This window comes from Anas platyrhynchos, chromosome Z (genome assembly GCF_047663525.1).
Source record: "Anas platyrhynchos isolate ZD024472 breed Pekin duck chromosome Z, IASCAAS_PekinDuck_T2T, whole genome shotgun sequence".
NCBI classification, from domain to species: domain Eukaryota; kingdom Metazoa; phylum Chordata; class Aves; order Anseriformes; family Anatidae; genus Anas; species Anas platyrhynchos.
Window position 1 is genome coordinate 35,883,005 of NC_092621.1, and position 17,245 is coordinate 35,900,249.

Genomic DNA, 17,245 nt, shown 5'->3' on the forward strand with positions numbered 1-17,245 from the left:
ACAAAAAGCTACACTTTATTAATTCTTTTGTTTCTTGAATATGTCTCTTTTTCCTAGCAAACTGGCTGAAAAAAGTTCAGTTTTAATATCCTGGGCAGTCTCTTTAGCTGAGCAGTAAATGCCTGGTCTTCAGAGAATTTTAGTTTTAAAATTTACGTTGTTATGTACAACATCCAAATGCTGGAATATTTTTTTTCTTTGTTTCACTGGATAGCTAGGTTGTGTACCAAAATTAATTGGAGAACAAAATTCTTTCATGGTATGTCAATATTAGAAAGTGTTATCTACAGAGTATAGCCCCTCTTACATATGTATTAGCTCTGTATAGTAATCTTTTTTTTCCCTGAGTTTTAAAAGTGCTAGAACATAGCAGGCTTGTTACTTCAAAATAATTAAATTTAGTGACTCTTGCAATTAGATCAAACAGGGATCTTGTTTACTTTTTACTGCAGTTACTGGTACTAGACTACAAAGTCATATATAGCTAAAATAATTATGTATTTCTGCACGTTTTCAGTGGATAAAAATATTGCTAGCTCTAAAGTTTGACTTCAGTCTACAGAAAACAATACGAACCTAAATTTTGTAGCTGATGTTCTAAGAACTGGCAAAGGTGCATGCTCACTGACTAGACTGAATATTGCTCAATGGAGATACATGTGGTGGCCGGTGAGGGTAACAGACCCTCAGTGGTCTGACTTGGGACCAGTGCTGTTTAATATTATTATTAATGACTTAGACAGTGGGATCGAGTACACCCTCAGCAAATTTGCAGATGACACCAAGCTGAGTGGTGTGGTTGATACCAAAGAAGGAAGAGATGCCATCCAAAGGGACCTGGACAGCCCGGAGAAGTGGACCCATGTGAACTACATGAGGTTCAACAAAGTGCAAGGTGCTGCACCTGGGTCGGGGCAATCCCAGACCTGAGCACAGACTGGGAGAAGAGCTCACTGAGAGCAGCCCTGCAGAGAAGGACCTGGGGGTTCTGGTGGACAAAAAGCTCGACATGAGCCAGCAGTGTGTGTTTGCAGCCCAGAAGTCCTAGGCTGAATCAGCAGAGGAGTAGTCAGCAGGTGGAGGGAGGGGTTGTGCCCCTCTGCTCTGCCCTTGTGAGGCCCCACCTGGAGTGCTGCACCTAGGTCTGGGCCCCCAGCACAAGGATGTGGGGCTGTTAGAGGGGCTCCAGAGGAGGGCCACAAAGGTGCTCAGAGGGCTGATCTCCAGGAAGACGAGACCTCTCTGTGGCCTTTCAATACGTAAAGGGGACTTACAAAAAAAAAAGATGAGGGTGACTTTTTCACAGGCAGATAGTGATAGGACAAGGGGCAATGGTATTAAAATGAAAGAGGGAGATTTAGATTAGAGATAAGGAGGGAATTCTTCACTCAGAGGGTGCTGAGGCACTGGCACAGGCTGCCCAGAGAAGCTGTGGATGCCCCATCCCTGGAGGTGTTCAAGGCCAGGCTGGATGGGGCTTTGGGCAACCTGGTCTGGTGGGAGGTGTCCCTGCCCGTGGCAGGGGGTTTGGAACTGGATGGTGTTTAAGGTCCCTTCCAACCCAAACCATTCTATGATTCAATAAAATGATGTTGAGAATTTGAAACAGTGCAGTTGTTGGCTAAACCCTCTTAAAATAGTTCAAAGTGTAACCAACCAGAAGTATTAGTTTTACTAGAGGGTAGTGATTTCTTAAAAGATGTTCTGTAGGACCAAACTCAGAATTGTATGTGTACATTAACTGATTTAGGGGTATTTGCATAATAAACTCACATGGCCCCTTTTGTGAAGAGAATTATTTGTTTTTCTAGGAAGCCTCCACTTATGTTTTCACAAGGCACTTCGTCAGCTATCTGAAGCAAATATATTGTTTTCTTGTGAGAATAATCTGTCAGGGCGGAGCAGGCTAATTTTTTTTACTGGTGTCCATCAGATCTTACAGTTTCTTGTGACCTGCTTAAGAGACAAGTCTGGGGGTTTACTGTGATTTTTGGAAGTCAGATGTATTAATGTTCTTCTTTTGTTCTTCCATATTCAACGGTGCTTTTTCTGGTCTGTAGGCATTCAAAATCCCAGTAGTATAATCAAGTCTCCAAGTCTCGCCTGTAGTACTTCAGTTTGTTCTAACACATTAAGAGACTTGTATTGAAAACATGCAATCAAGCCGTTAAATCTATTTTCATAGTACATATGCAGGGAAAGGCAGAATTCAAGTTTAATTAACAATAAATTTTGTGCATTGTCTGAGATGAAAAAAAAAAAGTGGATGTTGTAGAAAAGCAAGGACCCTTTATATTGTTTGCACTGCTGTTCAGTCACAGTGATTTCTGTAGATTTATCGGAGTGTTTTAGGAATATGAAGTATTGTACTTTTGGTAAGCACATGGCTTGACCTAACCCAAAGTTAAAACAAATCAATAAGACATTGTCCAAATGCTTCGTCAACACCGAGAGGCACAGGGCACCAACCACCCAGCTAGGAAGCCTGTCCCAGTGCCTGACCACCCTCACGGCACAGGAATGTTTCCTAATGCCCAGCTTGGCCCTCACCTGGTGCAGCTCTGTGCCATGCCCATGCACCCTGCCATGGGTGACCAGGAGCAGAGACCGGCACCTCCCTGCTGCTTTCCCTCCCCAGGGAGCTGCAGGGAGCCGTGGGGTTGCCTCTCGGCCTCCTCTTCTCCAGGCTGGACAGCCCGAGTGTGTGCAGCCTCTCCTCAGGGAGCATGCCCTCCAGGCCTCCTGCCGGCCCTGCTGCCCTCCCTCGGGTGCCTTCAAGTGCCTGAACACCCACTTTCTATTCTGGAGCCTAGAACTGTAAACAATATTCAAGGCAAGACCACACCAATGCTAAATAAAGCAGCAGAATCACCTCTTTTTCTGTGGTGGCTCTGTTGTGTTTAATGCACCCCAGTGTATTTTGGGGTGCATTAAACCTGGGTGCCAGGGCACACAGCGGGCTCGTGTTGACCCTGCTGTTGACCAGCACCCTCAGATCCCTTTCTGCAGGGCTGCTCTCCAGCCACTTGTCTCTCTGCCTGCACCTGTGTGTATGGTGCAGCGCCTGACATTTACCCTGGTTGAATTTAATACCATTGATGGTTGCCCAATATATAAAACCAGGAAGTATATATAAAAATAAAGTACTTAATGTATCTTGTTAAACTGTACTGAACTTTCATAGTGAGAAGGTTGTGAATCCTATAGGAGGTTGTGAATCCTCCTATCCTGTGAGGGAGGCTGTTGTGATAGCGTTGTTATGAAAGAACAAATAAGTACAAATTAAAATTATGAGCATGATTTACTTTTTTAAACCATCTTCTCATCATCTGAATTTCATGCTACAGTGAAACAAAGAAAAGATTAGAGGGAAGGTAAAAAAAAATGTAAGCCGGATTTTTGACTGTTCTTTTATAGGCTAAGGATGTGCCGTATGTTGGAACTAGTCACCAGTCACTGGTGTGTCCTTGGTTTCCAAGTGACTATTAATTTGAAACATATCTCAAAGCTCATTCTTGACAACAATGGTACTGTTCAATTTTTGGTATGTGAACAGACATTGGATTGGTGTGGAGAAGTTGCTTTTATTCTTTCTCACTCCTGAATGTGGGTTGTAAATCAGACAGACTTTACTTAGCACCAACAGATATCGCTTCCTGCAATTTTCATCCATCCTATGAGTGACTGAATTGGGAAACAAGAATGATAAAGACATATTTTGCAGAGTGAATGTATGACCTAAGATAGATAGTTCACTGACTCTGTATAGTCAAATATTCCATTTCCTTGGCTAATTAAAAATGCAAGTTTCTTTATAGTGTTGTGTAAACTGTAAGTTTACAATTTTCTTGCTGTAAAGAAATTCTAGTAAATCATTTTGGATAGCTTGAATGTTCACAAAATGTAAGTAATGCTAGTACTTTTTGCTTTACTCTTCTTTTGGCAGCATTATCCCCAGACATATGTAATGGTTTTTGCTCTCTCATACAGTCTAGATCAAACACCTGCTCCAAGGTTTACTCTCACCTCCCAAGGCTGTCAGTTGACACATAAATATACAGCCCCATGAAAAAAGCGTATTTTACCCTTACTGCAGGCAAATGTTCTTGAATCGTAATGCTGTAGAAACAAAGTAAAAAATTTCTGTCAGACTGGGATATCAGATGTTGGATAAAGTTTGTGCCTAGTTTGGTTCTCATTACTCTTAAACAATTTTTCTGGAATGAAAAATTAAAATTATCGTTTGCATTATGACATGTCAGACTCCCCATTCTGGTTTACCAGAGCCTCTTCCTGTTTTTTTTTTTGTTTGTTTGTTTGTTTTTAATAGACTCTTTACAAAAGTATGCTTAGCGTGCATGTGCGTTCTACTCAGATTTTACAGAATAGGATTTTTACCCTTTTCAAGATTCATGGACAGAAAGTACTGTTCAGTTTTGCTTACCTAGAAGTCCTTTCCACATTGACCTGCTGTCTTTCTTCTTAAGCTCCTTTGTTTATTATTATTATTATTATTATTATTATTATTTTTATTGGGGGAAAGAAAACAGTTTCTTACATTATCCTGTTATACTGGCAAGAATTTTTAACCTATTTGACTTAAGCTTTCTGTAAGAAAAAAAAAAAAAATACTCTTGCACTACTTTGACTCAGTGTCTTTAAAACTTACTTATTTTCATTACAGTAATAAGCAACACTAGCGTCCCTTTTCAAGGACCCTGATAAAAAAAAAGTGCAAAACTTTTTTAACAGGGTTTTTTTTTTTTTTTTTCTGTTTGATTTTCTTCTTAATTTGGCTTTCCAGTCTTTAACAAACTTAAATGACTCTGGAGGAAAACATTTGAAAAGGCAGCCAGGTACCTTTTGGACTTAGAGGAAGGCTTTCCTAACTGCAGCAGCTCCTGGACTAGCCCCCTGATATCTGTCCACAACAGCAACAGTATGTATTAGGAGATTGTGGTTGGTTCTGCTTATTTCTCCAAAGAGTCATCCTGCTGCAGTCTTACAACCTGTAATCCTTGGGAAGGAGTCAGTTTCCTCAGTGGGTTATACCTTCTTACGTATTCAGCTCTATTAGAAAATAGATTCTGTGCTTGGTTTTATTTTCCAGATAAAATTCCCTGGGACAAATGGGAAAAAAGTTTTATTGTTTGTTTGGATGTTTATTTTAGACTACCATGAGCCTGCTCTCTTAATTCCTTTTATCTGTATGCAGAGAAGTGTAGGAGTCTCCTGTTGGCCTTACCTGTGAATGCCAAAAGCTGCTGATGAGCAATGGCTGACTTACGGGATGTGTATTACTCTTGAGGCAGTGGTTTGCTAGAGGACTAACTACAATCCTTTGGCAATGGGTTAACCTAGGGTCAGTAACTCTCGAAGGAAGGAGCCATTTAAACTGATAACTGCAAGCAGAAAGTTTATGCTATAGTTCAGTCTATCTTTCTAAATTACCATTTCTTTAATGCATTGAGACACAAGTGCACATGTGTACGTGTACCTTAGATTTGGAGCTGTGTGAGGGCTCCTGATGGTATCTTTAGAACTGCTGACAATTAAAAATGATGAGTACTAGGAAATTTTGTTCTAGCAAGAAGGTATATTTTGCAGAAGCCCTGCTTATATGCAGATGGTATGAGCATTTCGCCTATTCAAGTAACTTGATAAGTAAGCAAATGTTATAGAGAATTTCTTGCTGATGCATAGCTATAATCTAAAAGAAATCAGAAGTAATTCCTTTGGCAAAACTGATTCTGTAGTACATGTTTTATTATGCTACCTATTTCTAAATTCCAAGTGGGTAAATATTTGAGTATTATGAAAATAATACTTTTGGTTACTCCTCCTTTATTATATTGTGATAAAATAGAATTCAGAACATTGGATGATATGGGAAGAGCCAATACAATAATTATGAGTCAAAGTCAGTACATTTAAAGATGTATGAAATACCAGCATAAACAATCAAATGGATAGATTTGATCTCCTTGAATTTCTTACCCATCCTTTTTTTAATATTGCCAAATGAGGCTGTGGCACAATCATAGTTGAAAAATATAAATGAAGAGTTAGTACATAAAACAGGATGCCATTCCCTGCTCCTCTTAGGTGCCTTTTTATATATGTGATGCAGAGAAGAAGAATGACTTTCGTCATGTTATCAGTAGTAAGCAAAACATGTTGAGGTTGTTCTCAGGATATTATGAATACATCAATATTGGCTTACAGAGTTAAAACAAAGACATGATTCTTCTCCTCATCTGCCATGTTAGAAGATACTGGCAGCCTTCTAGGAAGTGCCAGTCAGATTCCTGCAGAGTTCAGGTGCTGATTCCTGCTAGGTCAAGGACTTGTTGACTTCTCAGCTGGGAAGGTGTTGAAAGTTCTTCCCTGACCATATAACTTAGAACAGCAAAGCCCTTCCACAGTATTCTTCTGGATAAACTGGAAACCCATTGGCTTGGACAGGTACACTTTTTACTAGGTTAAAAAGTGGCTGGACAGCCAAACCCAGAGAGTGGTGGTGAATGGAGTAAAATCCAGCAGGTGACCAGGCACCGGTGGTGATCCCCAGGGGTTGGTGTTGGGGCCCATCCTCTTTAATATGTGTATTGATGATTTGTACGAGGGAATTGAGTGCACTCTCAGCAAGTTTGAAGATGATGGGATGAGTTTCAACATGGCTAAGTGCCAGGCCCTGCACTTTGGCCACAACAACCCCATGAAGCACTACAGGCCTGGAACAGAGTGGCTGGAAAGCTGTGTAGACAAAAAAGATCTGGGGGTGCTAATTGATGCTCGCCTGAACATTAGCCAGCAGTGTGCTCAGGTGGCTAATAAGGCCAATGGTATCCTGGCTTGTATCAGGAATAGTGTAGCCAGCAGGACCAGGGAGGTGATCATTCCCCTATTCTGGTGAGGCCGCACCTCAAGTACTGTGTTCAGCTTCGGGCTCCTCTCTACAAGAAGGACACTGAGGCCCTGGAACATGTCCAGACAAGGGCTACAAAGCTGGTGAAGGACCTGGAATTTACTTTTACAAAGGCAAGAAATGGAAGAAAATATTTTTTCCCTTACAGCATTTATAAATGTTGTATGCTATATTTCTGTATTTGCTTGCTTAAGCAAAAACATACTTATTATGAAAAAGAGAGCTAGGAAACACCCTGTTTTTCAAGTAAATATTGTCCTTAGGAGACTTGTGAAGCTGAAAGCATCCTCTGTGTTCTGTGTTACTGCTTTATAAAGCAGACAGTTGACTGTTTCCGTATTTTTGTAGATCTGTTCTTCTCACAGAGTTCCTAAGTGATGAATTTCCCTACTGAGAGAAGAGATGCTCAAATACTTGTTCTACCCATTATTATAATCTGAAACAGGAAAGATAATGAATCATAAAGTGAAAAGATAATTTTTCTGTTTTCTTAAAACTGCTTAAGAGGAAAAAAAATGTTTGATATCATTCAAAAATTTTAAAGTATGCTACTCTTTTTTTTTAAAAGTCAGCCTTGTAGTTGTATGTAATTGTAAAATATGAAATTTGTTGATCAATCCTAAAGTAAATAAATAAATTCCAAAAGCACAGTTATATGGAGATTTATACGAGACATCTAAAATATACATCGTCTTCAAAATTGCCTACCTTAACTCTCAGTACTTCTACTAGCAAAGATGGAGGAGGCATGTACTAATGTTGAAAGAATTCTTTTCAGTATCTGTGCCTCGAGACTATAATCAGCTAGAAACACTTTACAGAGAAACTACCTTTCCACTGTAGAAATATCTTCAAAGATTCCGTCTCTCAGCTTCAGTTTATGTCTTGGATCTTTTCAGATGACATAAACACGATGCCCTTTGCTCAGCACTTGGTAAATCAAACACAAGTTTTTCAATGCCCTAAAAAAATCCCTTTTCAGTTAGTATCAAAACCTTAAGCGTTTTTTCTTTCCATTTTTGATGTGTTAATCAAAAATGACCAAGCAAAAAACTGCAGCAAATCAGTGAATATATGCTCAAGATAATTATAGCAAATACTGTCTTAATCTTCTAAGAGTTTTGAAAGCTGTTATTCACAGTATCTGAACTTTGATGCTGCTGTTCTGACTCTAGTTCTAGTAGGTTAGTATTCTTCATTACCACACACAGAGCTTATTTTTGATCCTCTGAGATGAAGGATTGCAGAGGCAATCCCTCTTTCACCCTTAGTAAGTGAGGGAGGCATCTCATGTCACTAGAATCCATGCAGCTGGATCACAGTTCTCTTCAAGTACCTAATCTGGTACAGGATGAAGCCCAGATGAAGATCCGTTTTGTCTTGACAGATACAGTTTTAAGAAAATGTACCAAAGGTTTTCAAATGATAACTGTAAATTCCACTAGACACAAGCTAACACTATCTTCTTAAAGTGAGGTGATTGTGTAAATGAAAGGGTCAAAAGTACTTCTCTCCCCTCCCCCCCATTCCTTTTTTTCAGGTTGAATCATTTCTTTGAGTGTTGCATTATACTTGAGCAGTTTTATGTGACTTCAGTTACCTTGAATTCCTCAAAGTCCCATCTTGTTCCTCAGGAAGTTTCTCACTTGACCCTTCTTTGATGCTTCCTCCAACTGATCATATTCACTTGTTCCTGGGGAAAGTTGCAATCATACTACCTCTGCAAAGAAGACCAGATTACATCCTTTCCTCTTTTTCTTGAGCTGCTCTCTTTTGACAAAACATGCAGGCTATAGTATTCTTGTTGTGAATTGTAGACAACTGAACTAGATTGGACAGATGCTTTTTTTATATATACAAATACTAGCTAGACCAGTGTGTCAAAAAATATTCACATGTATAAGAGCACATTTTACTGCTGAGTTGGGAACAACAAAAAAAAAGGAAGGGCTAACTGCTTTTGTATGTGGTTCATGTTGCAGGTATTGCACTGCTTTTTATCTTGAAATGTAAAAAGATTTATGAATAATAAAAAATAAATAGTTGAATGCAGACAGTCGTGTTATAAAGAGACAGCATTTTCCTTTGTTGTCTTCTGAATTTGTAAAATTAGTGTGGTATTCACCAAAACCATACAGATTATACATTAATTTTTTGTTAGCACTGTATTTGTCTTAAAGTTTTGGAGCAGATAAGGCTTGAAGGTGTCATGCTGAAGTACATTTATTTTTTAAAAAGAAAAGATTGGGTAAGAAACAGTATAGAGTATGTTCTTAGATTACTTAAATTCTTAGCTCAATGCTAACTTTGGCCTTGAGTCGCATAATCTCTGCATTGAAGAATTACAAAGTTTATGAAAGAAAGATCGTAGTACTTCAGAGATTAAATAAACCAAGCAAACAGTTCACTAGCTAATAAGGATAGGATAGGAAAGTAGTTAGATCAGAAATTGAAGGTGTATCTGCATAAGCTTCCTTCGATTTAAGAAATATTTAGCTCAGGATGCAGGTAGCAGTCCCACTAGTGGATGTAATTATTTCAGTTTGTTACACAGTGATGTGTACATGTATCATTATCTACATGGAAGACATCTTCTGTATGTGCTATTGCATGGAGGAATATGTTCTCTTAGATGAGGAGGCCACAAAGAGATGAGTCCTGCTGTCTATGTACATCCTTTTGTACCAAGAAAGTGTCTGTATCAAATGGACTCTTTTAAGGATAGATGGAAGCTGGTGCTGTTAGTGGGAGGTTACAAAAGATAAGGAAGGCTTTCTAAAGATATTGTATGTACTAGTTGACTGGCTTATTAAGCAACAGAATGAAGAAATGATATACAAGGACGTCTATGCTACTGCTAGAAGCCAAAAAAATCAGCTGAACTTTTTGGCATCAGGTGACAATCCTGACACATTAGGTATCTTGGAGACCTGGAAGAAGGAATGTAATCTGTGGGATACAGTGTTGCCCAGGAATGTTGTAGTCCCTGTTTGCAGCAACAACAGAGAAGGATTACATGGTTAGAGACTGGTACAGTATAAAAAGGATTTTTTAAGTGTAGCATTATACAACTGTTACAGAAAAATGGCAGCAGTATGTATTTTTTTGAATTAAAGCCCTATATTCTAATAGTAAGTAAGTCATAGTAAGATTGAAGATGACACAAAGGCATGCTGTTGACTCATATTCAACCAGTTGCTCAGACCTAGAGGTCTTTGAGGCTGTACTGTTGCACTGGGTTGTTCTGGCAGGAGTTTGCCTTTGGTGAGCTTCATGAGGTTCCCTTCAGCCCATTTTTTCTGCCTGTTGAAGTCTTCCTGAATAGCAGCTGTCCAGCCCTCAGTTGCTCCTCTTAGCTTTATATAATCTGTGAACTTGCTGGGAGGTACCCTAACCCATCATTTAGGTTTTTCGTAAAGACGTTAAAAAGTTCTAGCTCTGGTATGTATCCCTGTGAGTGATACGTTTGATCATAACCCTTTGAGCCTGGCAATCCAGAAAATTTTCCAGAAATCTCACCTATTTTGCAATTCTACATCTCAGTTGTTTAGCAGTAAGGAGGTGGGAGGCTCTCTCAGAGGCCTGGACAAATTCAGTGTATGCAGGGCACCTGCTTTCCTTTTATTCTCAAAGCTAATCATCTCTTTCTAGATGGCAGTCAAGTTAGTCAAGCAAGATTTTTCTTTGATAAATCCATACTGTCTGTTTTGAATCACCTTCCTGACAATCATGTGGCTAGAAACATTGAAACATTTTCCAGGATGATTTGATTTGTAACTTTCCTAGGAGCAGAGGTGAGGCCTGTAGCTCCCCATATCCAGGCCTTAGTGAAGGTGGGTTCAAGTGATGTTTGCCTCTTACATATATATATATATGTATATATATATTTAAATTATATTTAAATACTAGCAGAAGAGAGCAGACCAAGTCAAGCGAGCTGTCAGTATTCACTTTCCAGAAAGAGAACCACACAAAAATGAAGCAAGTAGATGTCTTCCCCCCCATACCAAGACAGAAAGCCTATAGACAATTGGAGACTGCTAAGAAAGGTAATAAATTGGAAACCCAACTAAAATATTTATTGCAATTTTTTTTAAGAGTTAATAAAAACAATCAACCAAACAAAAAACAAAGCAGCTCAACTGGGTAGCTTATGTGGACCACATAGAAAGAAAAAAAAACAAACAACACAACATTTAAAGCTTAAGCTTGTTTTGGTGCAAACAGGAAAACCAATAAAAATGTCAGTTTAAAGGCAAGAAGAAAGATGAGAAAGCTAAAAGAATTCTTCAAAAGTGTTTTTTAAGGATGCCTAAACTACGTCAGTGTAATTCTGCTTAAATGATGTGAAAAATAAGCCAATTAAGAAACTTTTAGGTTTGCTTAATGGTAACAGGGTAAAAGGATACACTAGGATTACAAGGCCATAAAAGAGTATGTCAGTGAATCTTTGCATCAGCCTTCTCTGCTGAAGATGCTAGGAAAATGTCAACAGCCCCTCTGTTCTTTCTAGTAGATAGACCAGAAGTGTTAGATTTGTTTGAAATAACCATACAGCAATACTGAGGCCAAGTAGATAAGCCAGTTGTTAATGTCTTGATGGTAATATCTTCACACCCAGTGAATATGAGGAAGTTCAAGTAGAAATTACTGAACTGGAACCTCATTGTAAACAGCCACTGTGCCAGTGGACCGGCATGTTGCCACTGTTAAATCCCATCTACAAAAAGAGCTCCAGAGGGAGCTCCAGACCAGTAAGCCTGACTGCTTCCATACTTGGGAACATGGTAGTCTGTCCTTAAAATGAGATGGAAGGAGAGGGAGAGAGATCAATGAACACAGATCAACTCAATTTTGTTGGGAAGGACCTAGTGTGACTTCTGTAAAAGGAAACTGTTTTCTTAACCTACTGGAATTGCAGAAGGGTGACAGTAACCACATAGATAAAATCTAACCTGTATTTTCTAAAAGCCTTTGACAAGGCTACACATGAAAGGCTATAAAGAAATCACATTTCTGTTGGATTGGAGGAGATACTTTTAGCAACAGAGAGCCAGTTAAAGTAGAGAAAAAAAAAAAAGGAAGTGCTTAGGTGCCATTTTCAGTATGGAAAAATTGGGATCAGACTGTAGAAATAGTTAGGCTTCTGCACTCTCCTGAAGTAACATCTGCTTTTACCTCTGCTGGAGACAGAGCACTGGTGGTGGATGGATCCAGCCCTGGTCAAATGACTCAGTTGGGCATTTCACAGAATCACAGAAATGTAGAGGTTGAAAGGGGCCTCAAGAGATCATTAGGTCCAATCGCCCTGCCAAGGTTCCTTAGAGCAGGTTGCCCAGGTAGGCATCCAGACGGGCCTTAAAGGAGAAGGAGACTCCACAACCTCCCTGGGCAGCCTGTCCCAGTGCTCCGTCACCCTCACTGTGAAGAAGTTCTTTCGCATGTTGGTGCAGAACTTCCTGTGATCCATTTTGTGGCCATTGCCCCTTGTCCTGTCCCCACAAACCACTGAAAAGAGAGGTTGGCCAAATCCCTTTGTCTCCCACACTTTGGGCTGAGGTCAACTGTATGAAGTTCAACAAGCCCAAGTGCTGGGTCCTGCACCTGGGGCGCAATAACCCCAAGCTGAGCTACAAGCTGGGAGATGAGTGGTTGGAGAGCTGCCAGGCAGAGAAGGACCTGGGAGTATTGGTGGATAGTCAGCTGAATATGAGCCAGCAGTGTGCTCAGGTGGCCAAGAAGGCCAACAGCATCCTGGCTTGTATCAGAAGCAGTGTGGCCAGCAGGGCTAGGGAGGTGATCGTCCCCCTGTACTCGGCTCTGGTGAGGCCGCACCTCGAGTACTGTGTTCAGTTTTGGGCCCCTCGCTGCAAGAAGGACATCGAGGTGCTTGAGCGGGCCCAGAGAAGGGCGACGAAGCTGGTGAGGGGCCTGGAGAACAAGTCCTACGAGGAGCGGCTGAGGGAGCTGGGCTTGTTCAGCCTGGAGAAGAGGAGGCTCAGGGGCGACCTTATTGCTCTCTACAGGTACCTTAAAGGAGGCTGTAGCGAGGTGGGGGTTGGTCTGTTCTCCCACGTGCCTGGTGACAGGACGAGGGGGAATGGGCTCAAGTTGCGTCAGTGGTGGTTTAGGTTGGATATTAGGAAGAACTTCTTTACTGAAAGGGTTGTTAGGCATTGGAATGGGCCGCCCAGGGAAGTGGTGGAGTCACCATCCCTGGAGGTCTTTAAAAGACATTTAGATGTCGATCTTAGTGATATGGTTTAGTGGAGGACCTATAGTTTAGTGTTATGTCAGAAGTTGGACTCAGTGGTCTTGGAGGTCTCTTCCAACCTAGATGATTCTGTGATTCTGTGATAGAAAAGATGCTCCAGGCCCTGTATCATCTTAGTGGCCCTCCACTGGACTCTTTCCAGGAGATCCCTGTCTTTTTTTGTACTGGGGAGCCCAGAACTGGACACAGTACTCCAGGTGAGGCCTGACCAGGGCAGAGTCGAGGGGGAGGATCACCTCCCTTGACCTGCTGGCCACGCTCCTTCTAATGCACGCCAGGATCCCATTGGCCTTCTTGGCCACAAGGGCACACTGCTGGCTCATGGTCAACCTGTTGTCCACCAGGACCCACAGGTCCTTCTCTCCAGCAGGTCGTCCCCCAGCCTGTACTGATGCTTCAGGTTGTTCCTTCCCAGGTGCAGGACTCTACACTTGCTCTTATTAAATCTCATTTGGTTTCTTCCTGCCCATCTCTCCATCCAGTCCAGGTCTCGCTGAATGGCAGCACAGCCTTCTGGTGTGTCAGCCACTCCTCCCAGCTTTGTGTCATCGGTGTACCTGCTGAGGGCAGACACTATTCCCTCATCAAGGCCGTCGATGAAGATGTTGAACAAGACCGGACCCAGCACTGACCCCTGGGGAGCACCACTAGTCACAGGTCTCCAGCCGGACTCTGCGCCGCCGATCACCACCCTCTGAGCTCAGCCAGTCAGCCAGTTCTCAAACCACCTTACTGTCCACTCCTCTATCCCACACTTTCTCAGCTTTGCTATCAGGATGTCATGAGAGACAGTATCGAAAGCCTTGCTAAAGTCAAGGTAGATGACATCCATTGCTCTCCCCTCATCTACCCAGCTGGTGATGCCATCATAGAAGGCAACGAGATTGGTCGAGCACGACTTTCCCTTGCTGAATCCATGCAGACTACTCCTCATAACCTTCTTCTCTTCCAATTGCTTGGAGATGGCATCCAGAACAAGTTCCAACACCTTTCCAGGAACAGAGGTGAGACTGACTGGTCTGTAGTTTCCTGGATCTTCTTTCTTGCCCTTCTTGAAGACCAGAGTGACATTGGCTATCCTTCAGTCTTCCGGAACCTCTCTTGTTCTCCAAGACCTTTTGAAGATGATAGAGAGTGGTTTGGCAATCACCTCTGCCAGCTCCCTTAGCACACAAGGATGCATCCCATCAGGACCCATGGATGGCCCATGGGACCATTTCTAACATTCATGCAAGCCATTCAATGACTTATATGGACTGGATCCTGTATTATACCTTGCAATTTCTTCTCTAGGCTAGTCTGAAATATTTCCAGCTGAGATATACCGTAACTTTTGTGGAAGTCTGTTTCAAAGACAAATGAATTTAATTGGAAGTGCTTAAAATAGTCACAGAATAAACCCATGCCTTTACTTATTTCAGATGATTTCTTTGCTTCCAGGTCTCTTATCACTCTAAAAATTTTTGTCTATGTTTACTATTTTTAAAAATCTTTTACAAGTATTGTTTGTTTGCCACTTAGCTAGTCTGTAAGGGGTCAGTATACAAGTGTGTGCGTTTATATGTCCATAAATGTGTTCCCTCAAATAATATTTTTAAAGCTGAAAACTAACATGGTCAGAAGAGAAAGGTACAGGAAGGATTCTAAAATAACTTTAATTCACTCCCTTGCATTCATATCATAGAATCACAGAATGGTTGGGTTGGAAGGGATCTTAAACACCATCCAGTTCCAAACCCCCTGCCACGGGCAGGGACACCTCCCACCAGACCAGGCTGCTCAAAGCCCCATCCAGCCTGGCCTTGAACACCTCCAGGGATGGGGCATCCACAACTTCTCTGGGCAGCCTGTGCCAGTGCCTCAGCACCCTCTGAGTGAAGAATTCCCTCCTTATCTCTAATCTAAATCTCTCTCTTTCAGTTTAATACCATTGCCCCTTGTCCTATCACTATCTGCCTGTGAAAAAGTCACCCTCATCTTTTTTTTTTGTAAGTCCCCTTTACGTATTGAAAGGCCACAGAGAGGTCTCGTCTTCCTGGAGATCAGCCCTCTGAGCACCTTTGTGGCCCTCCTCTGGAGCCCCTCTAACAGCCCCACATCCTTGTGCTGGGGGCCCAGACCTAGGTGCAGCACTCCAGGTGGGGCCTCACAAGGGCAGAGCAGAGGGGCACAACCCCTCCCTCCACCCGCTGACTATTCCTCTGCTGATTCAGCCTAGGACTTCTGGGCTGCAAACACACACTGCTGGCTCATGTCGAGCTTTTTGTCCACGAGAACCCCCAGGTCCTTCTTTGCAGAACCTTCTCAGAAGAACTCACCTTCTCAGTGAATTCTTCTCCCAGTCTGTGCTCAGGTCTGGGATTGCCCTGACTCAGGTGCAGCACCTTGCACTTGGACTTGTTGAACCTCATGTAGTTCACATGGGCCCACTTCTCCGGGCTGTCCAGGTCCCTTTGGATGGCATCTCTTCCTTCTTTGGTATCAACCACACCACTCAGCTTGGTGTCATCTGCAAACTTGCTGAGAGTGCACTCGATCCCGCTGTCTATGTCATTGATGAATACATTAAACAGCACTGGTCCCAAGACAGACCCCTGAAGGACACCCGTTGTCACCAGCCTCTACCAGCCTCCTGTTCTCTGTACATAGAGAACATACAATGTTAAATATAGTCTTTAATTATATATGCAATGTGTTTACAAGTATGTAGCATGCCATTCATTTCACAAGGTGAGTAGCTTGCAATGAGAAGCAGTTAGTGTAGGGGTAAAGGCCACTGTGGTCATTTATTACAATGTTAATGATGACTGAGGCATGGAGAGTGAATGAAGAGCAAAGAAAGTCAACCTGTGAAGCTGAGTGATCCTCAAAATAACTGTAGTCATGTGTCATGCAAAACAAGTTACTTTATTTTTGTGTGTGTTTCTCATTTTCTTTGTATTTATGATGATTTCCAAGTGAGACTGGGGGATGAGAATTGCAGTACTTAGATTTACAGCTGAGAAAAGCGTTAAACATATAAAGTGCTTTAAAAAACAGAAGACTCATTTTTAAACCCATTCCTGAAGTTAGCAGGTATTTTGTCCTGATTTTCTTTTGTCTCATCTCAGAGGGATTTTGTAGAGAAAATTAATCTCTTATGAAGCATTTAGTTGCTGCTGTTTTGAGTACACCAAAAAAGGCTGTGAGGAGTTCAGCAATCCAGCCTTCAGAGCAGACCTACAATAATGTGTGTGTGTGTGTGTGTACAGGGTGTGAGGTTATATTTTAAGTAAATTCTGCATATTAAATGACTGCTATCTGTTCTGTAGGATCCTAACCTAAAAAAGGTCACATCTTATTGCTAAAATAGTCTACAACTATGTGTTTAAAGATTAGGTCAGAAAACACAAATATAAATGTGCCATTCAAAGTAATATGGTTAATTCTAGCATTTCCCAATTTGACTTTGAAGCTTTAGCATTGTTATCCTGGCAACTTTATATATAAGTAATTTTATAAAACATTAAACACCACTTCAGTAATTCATGTGATTTGCAGTACAGACCTTAGCTGCTTGATACTACAGAATAGACTATACTAGTAATATAGTGGCAGATCAAAGCTAGAAAAGGCAGGGACAGATTCTGTCAATAAGTTTTTTCAAATAGTTGCTGGACAGAGAGGAATGGTAAGATTTATCCGTATAAGGTGGACTGGTGCTTTCCCCTGAGGCTTACCGTTTACTCCTCCACAAACAGGATTCCATGTTTTTAGCTCTGGTATTTCCTTACCTAAAAAGGACTAGCTGAAACTTTGTAGTGTATGTTACCACCAACATTACATCTGAATTTTATAAATTCAGGTTTATAAGTTTTAATGAGCTATTGTACTAATGACTCTTTATGTTTGAAGTATGCTGGGTGTCATCAAATTAGAAGAGTTCCTGGGTGTTGACAACTTTTTCCCCTCAATATATTTACGTGTTTTTGGTTTAAATTTGTTTTAATAGTCTCAGTGGCAGATATATGGTTGTTTCATCGTTCTTACTTTTTTTCTGTTTA

At 41.3% G+C, this 17,245-nt stretch overlaps 1 protein-coding gene across 8 annotated transcripts in view; it reads left to right on the forward strand.

Moving 5' to 3' along the window:
* CNTLN (centlein) overlaps positions 1-17,245 on the forward strand; it is a 201,307-nt gene that overhangs the window by 106,944 nt on the left and 77,118 nt on the right. The window lies entirely within an intron of this gene.